This window comes from Pongo abelii, chromosome 10 (genome assembly GCF_028885655.2).
Source record: "Pongo abelii isolate AG06213 chromosome 10, NHGRI_mPonAbe1-v2.0_pri, whole genome shotgun sequence".
In the NCBI taxonomy this organism is placed as follows: Eukaryota; Metazoa; Chordata; class Mammalia; order Primates; family Hominidae; genus Pongo; species Pongo abelii.
In genome coordinates, this window is record NC_071995.2 from 859,260 (window position 1) to 877,535 (window position 18,276).

Genomic DNA, 18,276 nt, shown 5'->3' on the forward strand with positions numbered 1-18,276 from the left:
AGTCTTCCCCTAACTGATTGTTGAACTTGGGTCATATCTAACAAAGAATCCCAAGGTGGATGACATCAAACCATGTAAAAGAGGACAATAGTGGAAGGCATACTGAGTGAACTGTTGGGGTTGGCGGGGGTGGTGTTGAGGTATGTGTAAGGCTATTGCTCTGATACAGTGAAAGATAAAGATCAAAGAACCACTAGTTTATCCTGTACCCACCTTGCATTCATTTAAATTTTTATTATGTTTAAAAACCCACCCTCACTACCTACTTTTTAACCCCCTGTTAATTCAGCTAAACTCCCATTGTCTCCCACCACGTAAGTCAGAGTTAAAAGTAATGTTTTCAATTCAAGATGCTTTGTCAAATTAATTTGTTCACTGACTTTTCTCTGAATGACTTGAGTTGATTTATTAAATCTTATATATTAGTACCTACAATATTTAAGGCATAAATAAATACCTTATTGTAGTTTAAATTACCCATGGTAGTTCATGTCTGCTGACAGAGATATTTTCTACAGCTGTCTAATTGAAACCTGAAAGGTAGTTGTTATGATTCATTTTAGTTTATCACTACATACTTCATTATGCTGCTCTAACATACATTTTCTTACATAACCATATTATGCCTGAAAAAATTAACAATCATTTCTGCATCATCCAACACCCTGAACCTGTTCAGATATTCTCTCCATTGTTTCAAAAATGTCCGTTGACAGTGTTCAAAATAGGCTCCATCAAGGTCCATGAAATGTATTTTATTGTTGTAGTTCTTAATCTAGAACTATTGCTTTTACTTTCTTTTTCTGCATGTCAGAGATTTATTGAAAAAATTAGATTATTTTGAGGAATGTTCCACATTCTGAATTTTCCTTGTGGTGTCATTTAACTGGTTTATTCTTCTATATTTCTGTAAAGAGAAGTTTACCTTAAAATGGTTGGGGTAGGTTAACAATGTAAAAATAATTTTGTCTTTTTTTACTCGCATTCGGAGTGTACGTTGTCGTTTTCCAGAGGCTATATGATACTGCACATACGATATTGCAGCAGAGTACATACAGAAGCAGATAAAGGAATTCATTTGTAGGGCCGGGCACGGTGGCTCATGCCTATAATCTCAGCACTTTGGGAGGCCGAGGCAGGTGGATCCCTTAAGGTCAGGAGTATGAGACTAGACTGGCCAACATGGTGAAACCCCATCTCTACTAAAAAAACAAAAATTAGCCAGGCGTGCTGGTGCGCCCCTGTAATCCTAGCTACTCTGGAGGCTGAGGTCTGAGAATCTCTGGAACCCGGGAGGTGGAGGTTGCAGTAAGCCAAGACTGTGCCACTGCACTCCAGCCTGGGTGACAGAGTAAGACTCTGTCTCAAAAAAAAAAAAAAAAATTCATTTGTCTTCCATTAAACTGTATATTTAAAAAGATTACAAAAATGTAAAATGATACCAGTCTTATCACTAAATTTTTCTTGTTTTGGAAAATACTGAATTTTTAATTTTAAATATTATATATTTGTAACATAATGAGTTATAATTTTTAATGAATTAATAAATATTTTAAAACTTTCTCAGGTTTACCATCTGCCACAGTAAATATTAATAGATGTAACACACATAGACAAAATCCCTCTGGGGTCCCCAATAACGTTAATTTTAAGAGTATAAAGGGGTCCTGAGACAAAAGTTTGAGAACCACTGTTCAAAAGTCTTGATAAAATTTAGGCTAAACATTTTTTGCAAGGATACTTAATATGTGGTGCTGTGTATGTTATATTGCACCAAGAGGCTCATAGTATCTCATTATTTCATTTTTAGTAATGTAATTTAATTGAATTTTGATATAGAAGATGTAATTATAAATTGCTTATTTAGATTTTGATAGCTGAACAGAATGGAAATGTTTATTTTTTATTATTTATTTATTTATTTATTTTTTGAGACGGAGTCTTGCTCTGTCGCCCAGGCAGGAGTGCAGTGGCGCCATCTTGGCTCACTGCAAGCTCCGCCTCCCAGGTTCACGCTATTCTCCTGCCTCAGCCTCCTGTAGCTGGGACTACAGGTGCCCGCCACCACGCCTGGCTAATTTTTTGTATTTTTAGTAGAGACGGGGTTTCACCGTGTTAGCCAGGATGTTCTCGATCTCCTGACCTCGTGATCCGCCCACCTCTGCCTCCCAAAGTGCTGGGATTACAGGCATGAGCCAGAAATGTTTATTATTAAAAACTGATAGGAAACATTTTGCTTTAGGTAGACCAAATTTTACCTCTTCATAAAGGCTTGGAAGAAATCTTGGGAGTCAAAGATTAATTATAATTATTTATTGCTGTGAATATTCGTTCAATATCCTTGTTGTATATTTGTATGTGATTCTGTTGTTGATGGATATGGAGCTACTTTGTACAATTAGTTTAATTTCATATGAAGTGTAAGAACTGGTGGAGGTTTCATACCCAGTAAAAATGACAGCTATTGTTTACAGAGAAAGCGCATAACTCTGAAGTTACTTCCAGCTTTGTAATTGGGATGGTATTTTGTCAGTTATTATTATTAGGTGTATGTCTACAAGTCTCTGGCCTGAGGCCTTACTGTTAAATTTATTAACCTCTTCTTAATACTCACCCAGATTCTAATACACAATATAATTGTAATCCCTGAAGCACTGACTCTCAATTTGGGCTGAATGGGGGCAGGAGAAATCTTTTTATGCCTTCAGATGATTCTGATAAGTACCCTGATCATTATTCTACATTTATGCCCTTAGAAAGTTCATCTGCTTTGCCTCTCAGAGTTCTGTATCATCATTCCCAGTTCATGTCTCTTATTATTCCCCTTTCTTCCTCTGATGCATAGTAATTTACATTCTCTCTTTTTTTTTTTCCTTTGAGCATAGGATCGACTGTTTATTGGGTAATTTCCTCCTTTATTTTGTTTAAAATTGTAGAAAACTTAAGAGGTATATTTGATTTCTTGTTTTTCACTCACTGCTTCCACTACTTCCAGTTTATAAGGTTCTTGCTTCAGAATACCTCTTAGATGCAAGGCTTCTTCATTCCCATTGCCACAACTCTGATTTCACATCTTCCTTACTGCACACCTTGCATTATATTCCAGAAGTAGTTTACATTGTGAATTTATTTTTTTATTTCACTTAAACTTGTTGAGCTTTCTTGCTCTCCTTTCTTGGTATAAGGAACTTACGATACCAGTTTGCTTATATCAGAGCAAGTACAAATTCTTAATCTTTGCTATTCTTCATCTTCATCCAAGCACTTTATTTTAGTTAAATCAGTTCTCTTCATTATCTTACACATATGCCACATCCTTTCCTGTATTCCTATCCATTTGTAAATGTTATATAATACTGTACCTCCACTATAAGCTTTTCTGCTATCCAGTCAATCCATATACTTAACAGTCTTCCTCCATGACATTTTATCTGATTGGTTTCACTGTGTAATGATCTTTGCCTTTTCTGAGCTGATTCTTCTCAAATGATATGAATTATAAAATTTTGTTTATTAGTGGTTATTCTACTTATAAATTCATAAATTCAATTAATGTACTTACTGCTTATTATTTTTATTGCTTTATATTCCTTAAAATATTTTAATCTAGTACATCTGTATAATTTCATCCTTATCTGTAGCACTATCCTAAATACAAAATAAATCTCAGTGCCAATAAATGCAACATTTTCTGAATCCCTGCTATGTCCCATGCCCAGAGCTTGATACTAAGTAAAGGTGAATAATCATATTCCCTGTCTTCAGAAAACTACCTCTAATATAGAAGATTAATATGTAAACAAAGAATTATAATTACATTATGGTGAGTATTGTAATGGAGATAAGCACTAAGGAGAGTGGAGGAACAATGGATAACCCTGCTATGGATTAGGGGAGATTTCACAAAAAGAGCTGTTGTATGAACTGTCAAAAAGAGAAGGTAGGTTGGATTCCTAGGTATTTTATTCTCTTTGAAGCAATTGTGAATGGGAGTTCACTCATGATTTGGCTCTCTGTTTGTCTGTTATTGATGTATAAGAACGCTTGTGATTTTTGCACATTGATTTTGTATCCTGAGACTTTGCTGAAGTTGCTTATCAGCTTAAGGAGATTTTGGGCTGAGACAATGGGGTTTTCTAGATATACAATCATGTCATCTGCAAACAAGGACAATTTGACTTCCTCTTTTCCTAATTGAATACCCTTGATTTCCTTCTCCTGCCTAATTGCCCTGGCCAGAACTTCCAACACTATGTTGAATAGAAGTGGCGAGAGAGGGCATCCCTGTCTTGTGCCAGTTTTCAAAGGGAATGCTTCCAGTTTTTGCCCATTCAGTACGATATTGGCTGTGGGTTTGTCATAAATAGCTCTTATTATTTTGAGATACGTCCCATCAATTCCTAATTTATTGAGAGTTTTTAGCATGAAGGGTTGTTGAATTTTGTCAAAGGCCTTTTCTGCATCTATTGAGATAATCATGTGGTTTTTGTCTTTGGTTCTGTTTATATGCTGGATTACATTTATTGATTTGCGTATATTGAACCAGCCTTGCATCCCAGGGATGAAGCCCACTTGATCATGGTGGATAAGCTTTTTGATGTGCTGCTGGATTCTGTTTGCCAGTATCTTATTGAGGATTTTTGCGTCAATGTTCATCAAGGATATTGGTCTAAAATTCTCTTTTTTTGTTGTGTCTCTGCCAGGCTTTGGTATCAGGATGATGCTGGCCTCATAAAATGAGTTAGGGAGGATTCCCTCTTTTTCTATTGATTGGAATAGTTTCAGAAGGAACTTTTACACTGTTGGTGGGACTGTAAACTAGTTCAACCCTTGTGGAAGTCAGTGTGGCGATTCCTCAGGGATCTAGAACTAGAAATTCCATTCGACCCAGCCATCCCATTACTGGGTATATACCCAAAGGACTATAAATCATGCTGCTATAAAGACACATGCACACGTATGTTTATTGCGGCATTATTCACAATAGCAAAGACTTGGAACCAACCCAAATGTCCAACAATGATAGACTGGATTAAGAAAATGTGGCACATATACACCATGGAATACTATGCAGCCATAAAAAATGATGAGTTCACGTCCTTTGTAGGGACATGGATGAAACTGGAAATCATCATTCTTAGTAAACTATCGCAAGAACAAAAAACCAAACACCGCATATTCTCACTCATAGGTGGGAATTGAACAATGAGAACACATGGACACAGGAAGGGGAACATCACACTTTGAGGACTGTTGTGGGGTGGGGGGAGGGGGGAGGGATAGCATTGGGAGATATACCTAATGCTAGATGACAACTTGGTGGGTGCAGCGCACCAGCATGGCACATGTATACATATGTAACTTACCTGCACATTGCGCACATGTACCATAAAACCTAAAGTATAATAATGATAATAATCATAATAATAATAAAAGAAAAAAATAAATAAATAAATAAATAAATAAATAAATAAATGTTTGGTAGATTCCACCAATGAAAAAAAAAAAAAAAAAAAAAAAAAAAAGAGAAGGTAGAAGAATGGTGAGAGGCCATTCTGAGAAGCAGGAATAGGATTTGCATGAATGCTGAGATGCCAAACACCGTAGTACAATGGAAGGAAAGGCATATTGATCAAATAGAGTGAAGCTGTTGTCTTGGACAAATCAATTTTTGATCTAAGGACAAATCAATTGCTACTTAGTTTCTCCTGCTCCCAAATCCAGTCTCATCTCAGAGCAGAGAGTTTGGGGTTGGTAATTAAGAGGCAAACTTCTGACTCCTGATATGTGTATTTTTGCTGCTATTATATTGTTGTATTTTAATGGTGAAAGAGACCTTATCTTTTTATAGGCTTTTGGAAGGAGCAAGAGGAAGAGAGAGAGAAGTAGAAATCATGGTGGGTGGTGGTGGATAGGGTAGAGTAATATCCAGGATTCAGTGGGCTTGTGACATGGTATAATGGTAAGTCTTGATAGGGAAGGTTTTCTCCTGAGATAAGGGAAGCAAGATGGGTTTTGGAAGCAAAGTCTTGGGTTCACATCCTTGCCCTAGTTATTGCCATACTATCTTGAGCAATTCACTTAATTTCTCTATACTTCAATTATTTTGTTCTCTGTAAAAGAGATACCATTACCCTCTTACAGATTGCTTAGCACAGTGGCTGATACCGGTACTGACAGTAGGCTCTGGTTATTTTCTATGAAATATGAATTGTCATCTTCTTGGGGGTGTGTGTAGAATGAAAGATGGCCTTTAAGGATCATAAAGGCTTAAAATAACATCTATGAAACTTTGAACTGATTAGGAAATAATAATTGCGAAGCAGCACCAGGCATCCAGAATCTTCCTTCTTAGAATTGATAAACACTATTATGTAAACAATGAATATATCGTTTTTACGCGTGTCTATGTGTATGCAAGTGGAAAAGAGCAAATTTTTACCTATTACATACTTCTTTCTTGTGAATAACCAATAATAGGCTGGGCCTGTAGGCTCACGCCTATAATCCCAGCACTTTGGGAAGCTGAGGTAGGCAGATTGCTTGAGCTCAGGAGTTCAAGACTAGCCTGGGCAACATGATGAAACATTATCTCTACAAAAAATACAAAAATTAGTTGGTCATGGTGGTGCATAGTTGGCCTTGGTGGTGCATGCCTGTAGTCCTAGCCACTGGGAGGCTGAGGTGGAAGGATCGCCTGAGCCGGGGAGGTGGAGGTTGCAGTGAGCCTAGATTGTGCCATTGCACTCGAGCCTGGACAATAGAGTGAAAGCCTGTCTTAAAAAAACAACCAAAAAACCCACAATAGCTTAGATTGCTAAAGTAGTCCTCAGTTTTCTATATTCTGAATTCTGTGTATCAGGGTTTGAAGAATAGAATAGAAGTTATTGACATAAATGAGTTCGGTTTCATAGGAGAAAAGTTAATTTTACTTGGTGTATTTTCTACTTAATAAGTTTCATCTGTGTATTTGTGAATATTTATTAATTATAAACTGTGACCAAGCACTATACTAGGTATTGGGGATATACTAAGTCAAAAAGTGGTGCCTCACCTGGAGTTTACATTCAGTTTTGTTAAAAAAAAAAAAAAAAAAATGTTGATAGAAGTCGGTAAGTTGGCTGGGCGTGATAGTTCACGCCTGTAATCCCAGCACTTTGGGAGGCCAAGACTGGGGGATCACTTGAGGTCAGGAGTTTGAGACCAGCCTGGCCAACATGGTGAAACCCCAGTGTCTACTAAAAATACAAAAATTAGCTGGGCATGATGGCATGTGCCTGTAGTTGCAGCTACTTGGGAGGCTGAGGCAGGAGAATCGCTTGAACCCAGGAGACAGAAATTGCAGTGAGCTGAGATGGCGCCATTCACTCCAGCCTGGGTGACAGCAAGACTTGGTCTAAAAAAAAAAAAAAAAAAAATTGATAACTCTATTAGAGTGATAAGGTTTGTGTCTAGAATAGATGGGAGATAGAGTGTGAGAAGCTGAACTAGGTTTATTGTTACAGCACAGCAAATTCAATCATTTCTTTTTGCCCAAAATGTATGACTAGGTACTAATACAATCTGATTTTTTTATTAAAACATGTAATGAAGTAATTAGGGAGGAAATATAAGCCAGTAGATTCAAAACTGAGGGGAAAAATAACAAAAGTTGTAGTGGATCAAAGGAGATTTGTAGATCAACATGCTATATGAGTGATATTGCTAAACAGTAACAGGTGTTTCTGTTATGTGATTCCTGAGCCTTAATTTCCTCATATGATTATGGTAGTCATAACTGCCAGGCCTACTAAGGTTGTGAAAAACAAATCTGTTGAAATTATATAAGACATTTGAAAAAGTTGAGAAATATATTTGTTCTATTTGACATATAACTAGATTGACTCTGAAATGTCTTCTATCTCAGTAGATTCTTGATGTTTCAGAAGGGTTTGACTTAGGGTTTCTGCCACAAAAGATTGGGAGGATAGTAGCAGTAACTGGCTTTTTTAAGTGTAATGAGGCTCATATTTGCACAGAAGTTACAAAATCTGTGATTGTGATATATTCAAGGAATTTTATTTTTAAAAATGCCTCCAACTTTTCAATAAAAAAGTAAATAGATGACAGATTATTCTGTGTAGAGATGAATATCTAGATATTAAAACTTAAAAGTATGATTCTGATTACATAATCAAGTCATAGGCTTTCAGTAGTCCTTAACGTCTGCTTTCTATCCTTCAGTGAATTTTTGAAGTTTGTTTATAGAGTATTTTGTGCTTACCATATTAAATATTAGAAGACCTTTGGGGGCTTGATTGGTTCTCTGCATGGCATAATGTGCCAAGTCAGAGTATTAATCAGGAATAATTTTTTTTTGTATGTGCATACTAAAAATGTACATTTAGGTTTTTTTCTATCAGCGTTACTGAATATATTATATAATTAACCCATTTAAAGTGTATAATTCACTGGTTTTAGCATCTTCACAGTGTTAAAAGAAAAACTTCAGCCAAATTAAATTTAAAGGCGTTTAATTGAGCAATGAACGATTCGTGAATTGAGCAGCCCCCAGAATCACAGCAGATTCAGAGAGACTCCAGGGATGCCTCATGGTCAGAACAGATTTATAGACAAGAAAAAGGGATGTGACATATGGAAATCAGAAGTGAGGTACAGAAACAACTGGATTGGTTACAGCTTGCTGTTTGCCTTATTTGAACACAGTTTGAACACTCAGCAATGTATGAGTGGTTGAAATACGGCCGTGAGGGCTGGGCGCGGTGGCTCATGCCTGTAATCCCAGCACTTTGGGAGGCTGAGGCAGGCAGATCACCTGAGGCCAGGAGTTTGAGACCAGCCTGGCCAACACGGTGAAACCCCGTCTCTACTAAAAATACAAAAATTAGCCGTGCGTGGTGGCGGGCACCTGTAATCCCAGCTACTCAGGAGGCTGAGGCAGGAGAATTGCTTGAACCCGGGAGGCAGAGGTTGCAGTGAGCCAAGATCACACCATTGCACTCCTGCCTGGGTGACAGAGTGAGACCCTGTCTGAAAAAAAAAAGAAAAAAAATAGAAAAAAGGCAGAAATTTGGCTGTTGGGATTGGCCAAGACTCAGCAGTTGTTACAGGCATACTCCTAAGTTAGGTTTTCAGTCTTGTCTACGTATTAAGTTAGGTTGCAGTTAGTCCACACAGACTCAAATTGGAAGTACAAAGTCCTTCTCGGGCCATATTTAGTTTGCTTTAACAACAGGTGTGTGCAGCCGTCACCACAGTCAACTTTAGAATAATTTTATCACATGATAAAGAAATTCTGCACCCTGTAGCAATCACTTTTCTATACAAACATTCCCCCCACTCCTGTGCAACTCCTAATCTGTTTCTGTCACTATAGGTTTTTCTATTCTGGACATTTCGTCTAAATAGAGTCATTTAATATGTGGTCTTTTGTGACTAGCTTCTTTCGCTTAGTATGGTGTTCCCAAGGGTTGTCCATGTTGTAGCAAATGTTCATGCTTCATTCCTTTTTAAGTCTGAGTAGTAATATTCCTGTGTGTGTGTGTATGTGTGTGTGTGTGTAAACACAGTTGTTTAGCCATTTATCCATTGGTAGACATTTGGACTGTTCCTACCATTGGCTGTTGTGAATAGAGCTGCTACGAAGAATATTCATGTACGAGTTTTTGTTTAAATATCTGTTTTTACTTCCTTTAGGTATATACCTGGAAGTGAAATTGCTAATCCTATGTTTAACCATTTGAGGAACTGCCAGCCTATTTTCCAATAGCTGTACCATATTACATTCCCACCATCAGTGTAAGAGAATTCTGATCTCTTCATATTCTTGCCAATCCTTGTTGTTATCATTATTATTATTATTATTATTATTATTATCATTATTATTATTATTATTTTGAGACAGAATCTCATTCTGTCACCCAGGCTGGAGTGCAGTGGCACAATCTCGGCTCACTGCAGTTTCCATCTCCTGGGCTCAAGTGATTCTCCCGCCTCAGCCTCCTGAGTATCTGGGACCATGGACACACACCACCACGCTGGCTAATTTTTTTTGTATTTTTTGTAGAGACGAGGTTTTGCCATGTTGCCCAGGCTGGTCTGGAACTCCTCAGATCAAGCATTCTGCCTGCTTTGGCCTCCCAAAGTGCTGGGATTACAGGTGTGAGCCACTGTGCCAGCCTGTGTCTTCTATTCTTAAAAGGACAGCAGTCATTGGATTAAGGACCCGCACTGCTCCTGGATGACTTCATCTTAACTCATTACTTAACTAATTTTTTTTCCAAAAAAATTCATATTGTAAGGTACTAGAGATTAGAACCACAGCGTATCTTTTTGAGGGACACAGTTCAACCCCATAACAATTTATGGGTTCATTCAACAAATATTCAAGTCTCTTGACTGTTCCAGACTGTTCCAGACTGTTCCAGACTGTTTTCTAGATCCTAGATATTGAATATTATTGTTATGTCAAACACAGTCCCTGTCTCTAAAGAACTTACCAATGGGAGGGGAACAAACAAATAGAGCAAACAGTTACAATACAATAGAAAACACTTATTTTAGGGATAGGTACTTAATGAAAGCATGTAAGAGTGGTACCTAATCAAGTAATCAAGTTTGGACAGGTTAGGGATATGGTGTTAAAGAATTAGGGAAAGACTAAGATAGTGTTATATATGAAGATGCATAATTTTGAGTATCTGTCAAGTTTGGAAGTAGGAAAAGGAAGAGGCAAGGGATAAGGGACAAAAGGAAAGCTTAGACTTTAATGTAGAGCACTGAGGGGACTGTTTTAAAAGTGGGTAGCTATCATGTATGTCAACACATACAGACTTAAATTTTAGAAAGATTATTTCTGACTGCAGAATGGAGAATGGATTTCTGAGGAAAGGCTAAATGTTGAAAACCCAGTTAAAAGGGTATTGAAGTAATCTAAGGGAAATGACTAATAGTCTGAAATAAGGAGTTGTAAGAGAGAAGGCCAAAGTGGATGAATTAGAGAGATTTTGTTTGTGAATTAGATTTGAGCTAACCTCATTTGTTTTTTTCCACTTAACATTTATGAAAATAAATGCTCATGTACGTATATATACTTAAGATCAAACAGAATATCAAACCTGATTGTGAGGTTAAATATATAACTTTAGATTTGGGGACTATAAAATTTATAATTTGTATATGAAATGTTTTATATATTTTATTTACTAACTTACCAATCATTACTTTTTTTTGAGACAGAGTCTTACTCTGTCTTTCAGGCAGGAGTGCATGGCTCAATCTTGTCTCACTGCAACCTCCGCCTCCCAGGTTCAAGTGATTTTCCTGCCTCAAGCTTCCTGAGTAGCTGGGATTACAGGCGCCCGCCACCATGCCTGGCTAATATATATATATATATTTTTTAAGTAGAGATGGAGTTTCACCATGTTGGCCATGCTGGTCTCGAACTCCTGACCTCAACTGATCCGCCTGCCTCGGCCCCCAAAGTGCTGGGATTACAGGCGTGAGCCACCACGCCTGGCCCATTCTGTCATATTCTAAATGGAGTAGCAAACTATGCTTCTTGGCCAAATTCAGCCTGGTGCCCATTTTTGTACAGCCCATGACGTAAGTATGGTTTTTGGTTTTGTTTTTAATTTTTTGAGAGAAAGTCTCGCTCTGTCACCGAGGCTTGAGTGCAGTGGTACAATCATAGCTCTCTGTAGCCTTGAACTTCTGGGCTCAAGTGATCCTCTTGCCTCAGCCTTCTGAATCGCTAGGACTACAGACATGTGCCACCATGTCCAGCTATTTTTTTTTTTTTTTTTTTGTAGAGGTGGGGTCTCACTGTGTTGCCCATGCTGGTCTCAAACTCCTGGCCTCAAGTGATCCTCCTACTTTAGCCTCCCCAAATGCTGGGATTACAGTTATGAGTACCATGACTGGCTGGTTTTTATATTTTTTAATGTTTGGGGAAAATGTCAAAAGAAGACTATTTTGTATGATACGAAAACTACATGAAATTCAGATTTCAGTGTCCATAAATAAGTTTTTCTGGCATACAACCACACTCATTTGCTTCCATTATTATTTATGGCTGTTTTCACACTATAATGGCAGAGTTGATTAATTGCAACAGACTGTGTGATACATAAAGCCTACAGTATTGACTATTAGGCCCTTAACAGGAAAAGTTACTTACTCCTGTGCTAAACATATGTCACCAGAACTTTGTAAAACATGTTCCCCTGTAGAGTTCTGTAAGAAATTACTGATCTATGAAAGTAGTGGTGATGTTCTTCTATAAGAATGCGTTAGCCTCTGTACTTGTAATAGACATGAGAATCTTGGTGCAAACAAGTAGCTACTTCACAGGTCAGAAAATGTATAGGCAGTCTTTTCTCTCTGTTAAGAGTAGAACTAAAACTTTAACATTTTTATTTGTCAAATGCAAACTCAAAAGCTCAATTGAGAAGAAAATCTTAAATGAAAAATGTCTTTGATAGTAAGTTTAACAGAACCTGAAAAGACTGGTGTCACTGTTTCTGTATTCTCAATATAGTGTTTAACCTGTTTTCAGTTGTTCAGCAGCTTTTGTTTTTTATTAAACTGAGACAAAATTCATATATCATAAAATTAACCATTTTAACCATTTTTAAGTATACTGTTCACTGGTTTTTAGTATATCCACAATGTTAATGCAGTTATCACTACTAATTCCAGAACCTTCCCATCATCCCCAAAATGAAGCCCCATAACAGTAGCAGTCATTTCTCATTCTCCTCTCCATCCCATCCCCTAGCAACCACTAATCTGCTTTCTGTCTCTGGATTTGATTTTCCTATTCTAGGTATTTCATGTAAATGGAATTATACAATAAGTGGCATTTTGTGTCTGGCTTCTTTCACTTAGCAAAATGTTTGCAAGGTACATTCATGTGGTAGCATGTATCAGTACTTTTTAATAGTTCAATAATATTCCATTGCATATATATACTACATTTTGTTCTATTCAGCAGGTTTTATTTCCCTTTAGTTCTTTAGTTTCTTCCTCTTTTTCTCAATGTTAAACTGCTTGACTCTATAGCTGCCTCTTAATCTGGAGAGAGATTGAGAACAATGTTTTAGTCCATTTGGGCTGCTATATCAAAAATGCCATAAACTAGGTGGCATAGAAACAACAACCATTTATTCCTCACAGTTCTGAAGGCTGGAAAGCCCAAGATCAGGTGCCATCAGATTTGGTATCTAGTGAGGTTCTGTTCCTCATAGACCGGACTTTCTTGTGTCATTTTCACATGGTGAAACAGTCAAAAAGCTCCCTCAGGACTCATATTATAAGGGCAGTAATCCATTTCACGGTTCTGCCCTCATGACCTGATCTGCTCTCATGACATGATCACCTCCCAAAGACCTTCACCTCTTAATACTATCTCATTGGACATTATATTTCAACATAAAAATTTTAGAGGGACGCAAACATTCAGACTATAGCATACATGAAGGAGGAAATATGTAGTGTCTTAAAAGGTATTGTCCTAGAGCTAGGTTTATTATATCGTTGTTTGTATTCATTGTGCACAGCACACCGTAGGCACTCATTAATATTTTGAAGAATAAATGATTCAAAGGAATGTCAAATATAGTCAAAATCAGACATTATGTATATTTGGGAGAGTTGTATTTACTCTATGAAAGAGAAGTGAAATTTGAGGTGACCTTCAGAATTATCCTACTAAAATGAAGTTGAATAGCAGCAAGTAGAAACTGATGTACCTATAAAAGCAATATATTTTATATTAATGGCAAAAAACACAATTACTTTTGCACGAACCTAATAGAATAGGAAAAACTATTTTGTGCAAATAAAGCAGAAAACAATAATAGGTAGAAAGGCTATCCCAGGACTAGAAAGGCTCTTCTGTAGGTTCTCAAATCTCAGTTGTAATTTCTGAACAACTAGTTTAACTCTTTCCATTATAGGGCTAGGTCTGTATTTTATTTTATTTTATTTATTTATTTTTTTTGGTATTTCCCCATAATTTTTACCCTATAATTACTCTCACTTTGTTCTTTCTTCCCTGAGACTTCATAGGGCAGACCAAATTGTAATTTCACTTCGTAGTCCCTAAAATGTTTCAAGACAGTTTTTCTAATGTTAAGAGTCCTTTTTTGTCAAGACCCATCATTGTCAATTTGTAAAACTTGTTCCTTTGAATTTCTTGAGGGAAGGGGCTTATATGCGTTATTGGAAGAGGGAGATGCTCAGCAACTGTTTTCTTGGTCTTCAGGAGGTTACATAAGAAGGAAGAGAAACTGTAATTGAACATAATGAACTTGGCAACATTGCAAGAGGCCTTGGTGATAAAGATTTGAGAGTCTGTCATCTGAGAATTTTTGAGAAGGGATCAAGACAGCTAACAGACTCAAGTGATTTTATTTATTTATTTATTTATTTATTTATTTGTTTATTTATTTTTGGAGACGGAGTCTCTCTCTGTAGCCCAGGTTGGAATGTAGTGGCATGATCCCAGCTCACTGCAACCTCTGCCTCCTGGATTCAAGCAATTCTCCTGCCTCAGCCTCCCAAGTAGCTGGGATTACAGGCACCCGCCACCATGCCCGACTAATTTTTGTATTTTTAGTTAAAACGGGGGTTTTACCATGTTAGCCAGGCTGTTCTGGAACTCCTGAGGTCAAGTGATCCACCCACCTCAGCCTCCCAAAGTGCTGGGATTACAGGTGTGAGCGACCACGCCCGGCCCAGGCTTGAGTGATTAGTTCAGCATGGTATCAGTAATCCTTTACACTCTTAAAAGTTATTGAGGACCCCAAAGAGCTTTTATTTATTTGTGTTCTATCTACTTTACCGTATTATAAATTAAAATAGAATTTTCAAAAGCATTTAAAAATGATAAATAACATAAGCCCTGTATATGTTGGCATCAATAACATTTTTATGACAAATAACTATTTTCCAAAACAAATTTTAAAAACTTATTGAGAAGAGGGGCGTTTCCACATTTTTGCAAATCTGATGTCTAGTCTAAAAGAAGATTGCTGAATTCTTATATCTGCTTTTCTATTCAGTCTGTTACAATATGTTGTTTGGGTTGAAGTATATGAAGAAAATCTGGCTTCATGCAGATATGTAGTTGCAAAAGGAAATACTTTATAGGCCACAAGAAAGGATATTGAGGACCCGAAGGGTCTTTATATACCACACCTTTGAGAACCACAGTTTTAGCAAACCATGCAAAGTGCAGTCCTCAGACCAACAGAATCAGCATCTCAGGGTGCTTGTATTTAATGTAAAATTTTGGCCCCATTCCAGGCCTGTTAAATTAAAATCTGCATTTTACATAGTCCAAGGGTGATTCATATGTACATTAAAGTTTGAGAAGTATGAGCTGGGTCAGTAATCCCTTAAGGTCTTTCAGTTCCATGTACTTTTATTTGGTTAATTAAATAAAAAGCAGGCTATATAGTATAATATCAAAATGTTATTTAAATAAACTATTGTTCAGTCATTCATGTAAACTTTTAAGTAGCATTATAAGTAACCAATTTGACTTAAAAGTTACATTATTATAGCATTTATATGCAATTTTGCATTTTTTCTGCCTTTTTGGTTGTTGCTTTTTAAAATTTTTCTTTATTTTTTTTTTTTTGAGACAGGGTCTTGCTCTGTCACCCAGGCTGGAGTGCAGTGGTGCGATCTTGGCTCCCTGCAACCTACGCCTCCTGGGTTCAAGTGTTTCTCCTGCTTCAGCCTCCCAAGTAACTGGGAGGGACAACAGGCATGTGCCACCACAGCTGGCTAACATGTATTTTCTGGTAGAGATGGGGGTTTCACCATGTTGGCCAGGCTGGTCTCGAACTCCTGACCTCTAGCAATCCACCAGCCCCGGCCTCCCAAAGTTCTGGGATTACAGGCGTGAACGACCACACCAGGCCTGGTTGTTGCTTTTTAAAAAGGAAAACCAGTAAATCAAGCTGTAGAAAATGTGGAATAAAAAACTTGAAGAGTTAAGTCCATTGGAACTGTGCTAGAATCCTTAGTTTCTAAGGATGCCGCAGGTGGCATACATTTGTGCTTTATTTTTCCTCTAAGCTATGAAAATTTAGTTGTGTATGCTCTACAGTCCTTAATTCTGCACTGTCCATTACCATACTTCTTGCCTAGGAAATACTGTCTAGATTTTACCAATCTCCATTCCCATCTCGTGGCTTCTAGTAAAGAATAAAAAGGGCTGTGGTCTTTGTTACTTTTCTAAAAGTTTTCTTATGTTTTGGATGCTGAGATAAATGTGGAGGGTTTAAATAAGTTCTTAGATAATATAATTTATATAATTATATAAGCAATCATGATGATTCTGTGTTGAAATAGGCCTTGAAATATTGTACCTTCTCTTAAGTCAGCTTGCGATTTAAATTTTTAGTTAGTAAATTTAACTAATTTTAAAATATGTTAGTGTCTGTCTGCTTAACTGTTGCATGCTTATTAAAGAAACGTGTGGTTATCCATTGGAAGAGATCCTAGGGCTTCCTGATACAAACACACCCACAGACCCCGGCTACTCTAGATTTCTGGTTTTCATCCCAGGTCTGTTGTGTATACCCTGGCTATTAGTAACCAGTAAACCACTCTCCCCCTTCTGTAGATTTAGTACTAACTTAGAAAAAGGTTACAAAGAAGAGTTTGTATTTAACAGCTCAGCATTGCCTTTTTAGGTGGAAGAAATAGGCTCTGGAGTTGGATCTGCTTCCTTTCAAATTCCGGTAATGTCATTGCCTAGCTGTGAGACCTTGAGCAAATTATTTACTTCTCTGAGCCTAAAGTATTTGTGAAGATTAAATGAGAAAGGCAAAGTACCTGGCATACAGTTATCAGTCAGTACCTAATAGATATCACCATTATCATCAACATCATTATTATTAATACATATTTAGTAGTGAAATAAGGTGTCTCTTTTTATGTTATTTTAACCAGTGACATTCAGCAAATTGCATTAATTTAAATGTGCTTCGTAAGTGTCACATAAAATCAAGCTTTAAACGGGAGAACGAGCTAACATTTATTTGTAATCTTGTCGATCACCTTGCAAAGTGCTTTACATATACTGTTTTAATCTTTTATATAATGATAAGTAGATAATGTCTTCATTTCACAGGTAAGAAAATAGACTCAGAATTTAAGCATTTTGCCTAAGGACATGCAGGAGAAATAATAGTAGTCAGAAATCAAGGTTCTGTTAACATGATACTAATACAAACATTAACATTATTTTCCTTTACCTCTTTTTTTGTTTTGTTTTTAACCTGTTTTCTAGACCGCAAGGAAAACTGAGGGTAAAAAGTTTAGGAGATGTGAGTAGCAAAAGTCTGGTACTGCAGTTCTGAGCTCTGAGTAAAGGTTCATTCCCCCTGTTTAACAGAGAAAAACTTCTTAATTGTATGCTATACTTGTAGTCTTGACCCAGTTATCATGAAAATCTATGCCACTGATAATGAGAAGATCCAAGTAAAAGTAGGATATATTTAGCGCAACTTTGGCGTGCTTTTAAAATAATAAAAACTGTAGCAAGCAATGACATCAACTTTTTATATGAAGGATAGTGCATTTGAACTGGAGCAGTACACAAGCTTTCATGTATTCAGAGAGTAACGAGCCTTGGGGAATCATGAGTAAGTTAATTTCTTTGATAGAGCTAGCTTGATTTGGTGGGGAGTTTGAAGAGGCTTGTTTTCCAATGGGATCATAAGGTATGTTCAAATTCCTGTAAACTAATGGTTCATAACTGTAAGAATCTGGCTGAATCCAGCCCTATAACAACCAAGTTAGAAATAATGGGGATTTTTAATTACTTTGTTTGTGTAATTTGACTTTGTCACTGATTCCATTAGCTTTTGGATTGCAAGGTTTGAACATTTTGTCTGGGAAAAAAACAGAACTAAAGCCATTAGGGTAAAATTCCTTTTAGTTTTTATATAACAGATTGCAATTCACCCTACTTTTTTACTGAAACAAGTGAGACTGATTCCTAATTAGGTGGTGTTTGAAAAGTTGAAGGAAACTTTGTATTTATTTCTTTAGCAGCTAGAATTTGTTGTGCTATCAGTGAAAATCTATTGGAATTCGCTGAACTGGTTCCTTAATAAATTTTGTTTCTATGTCCATCCAGCAAATTTAGGTTATAAATGTAAAAGAAAAGTTCCAGTATTGAGGGGCTATATCTTAGGAACATTTTGCATGATTTTCAGAAGCATTTCATTATTCTACTGTGATTTGATTAAGATT

The 18,276-nt window shown here is 36.8% G+C and overlaps 1 protein-coding gene and 1 long non-coding RNA gene across 25 annotated transcripts in view; both read left to right on the forward strand.

Annotated features, from left to right (window-relative positions):
• WNK1 (WNK lysine deficient protein kinase 1) overlaps positions 1–18,276 on the forward strand; it is a 160,445-nt gene that overhangs the window by 78,013 nt on the left and 64,156 nt on the right. The gene's annotated exons all lie outside the window — the stretch shown is intronic.
• On the forward strand, positions 4–7,443 carry LOC129049302 (uncharacterized). Its single transcript, XR_008512289.1, has 2 exons — positions 4–3,940; positions 5,532–7,443. It is a non-coding gene; the product is annotated as an uncharacterized LOC129049302 (long non-coding RNA).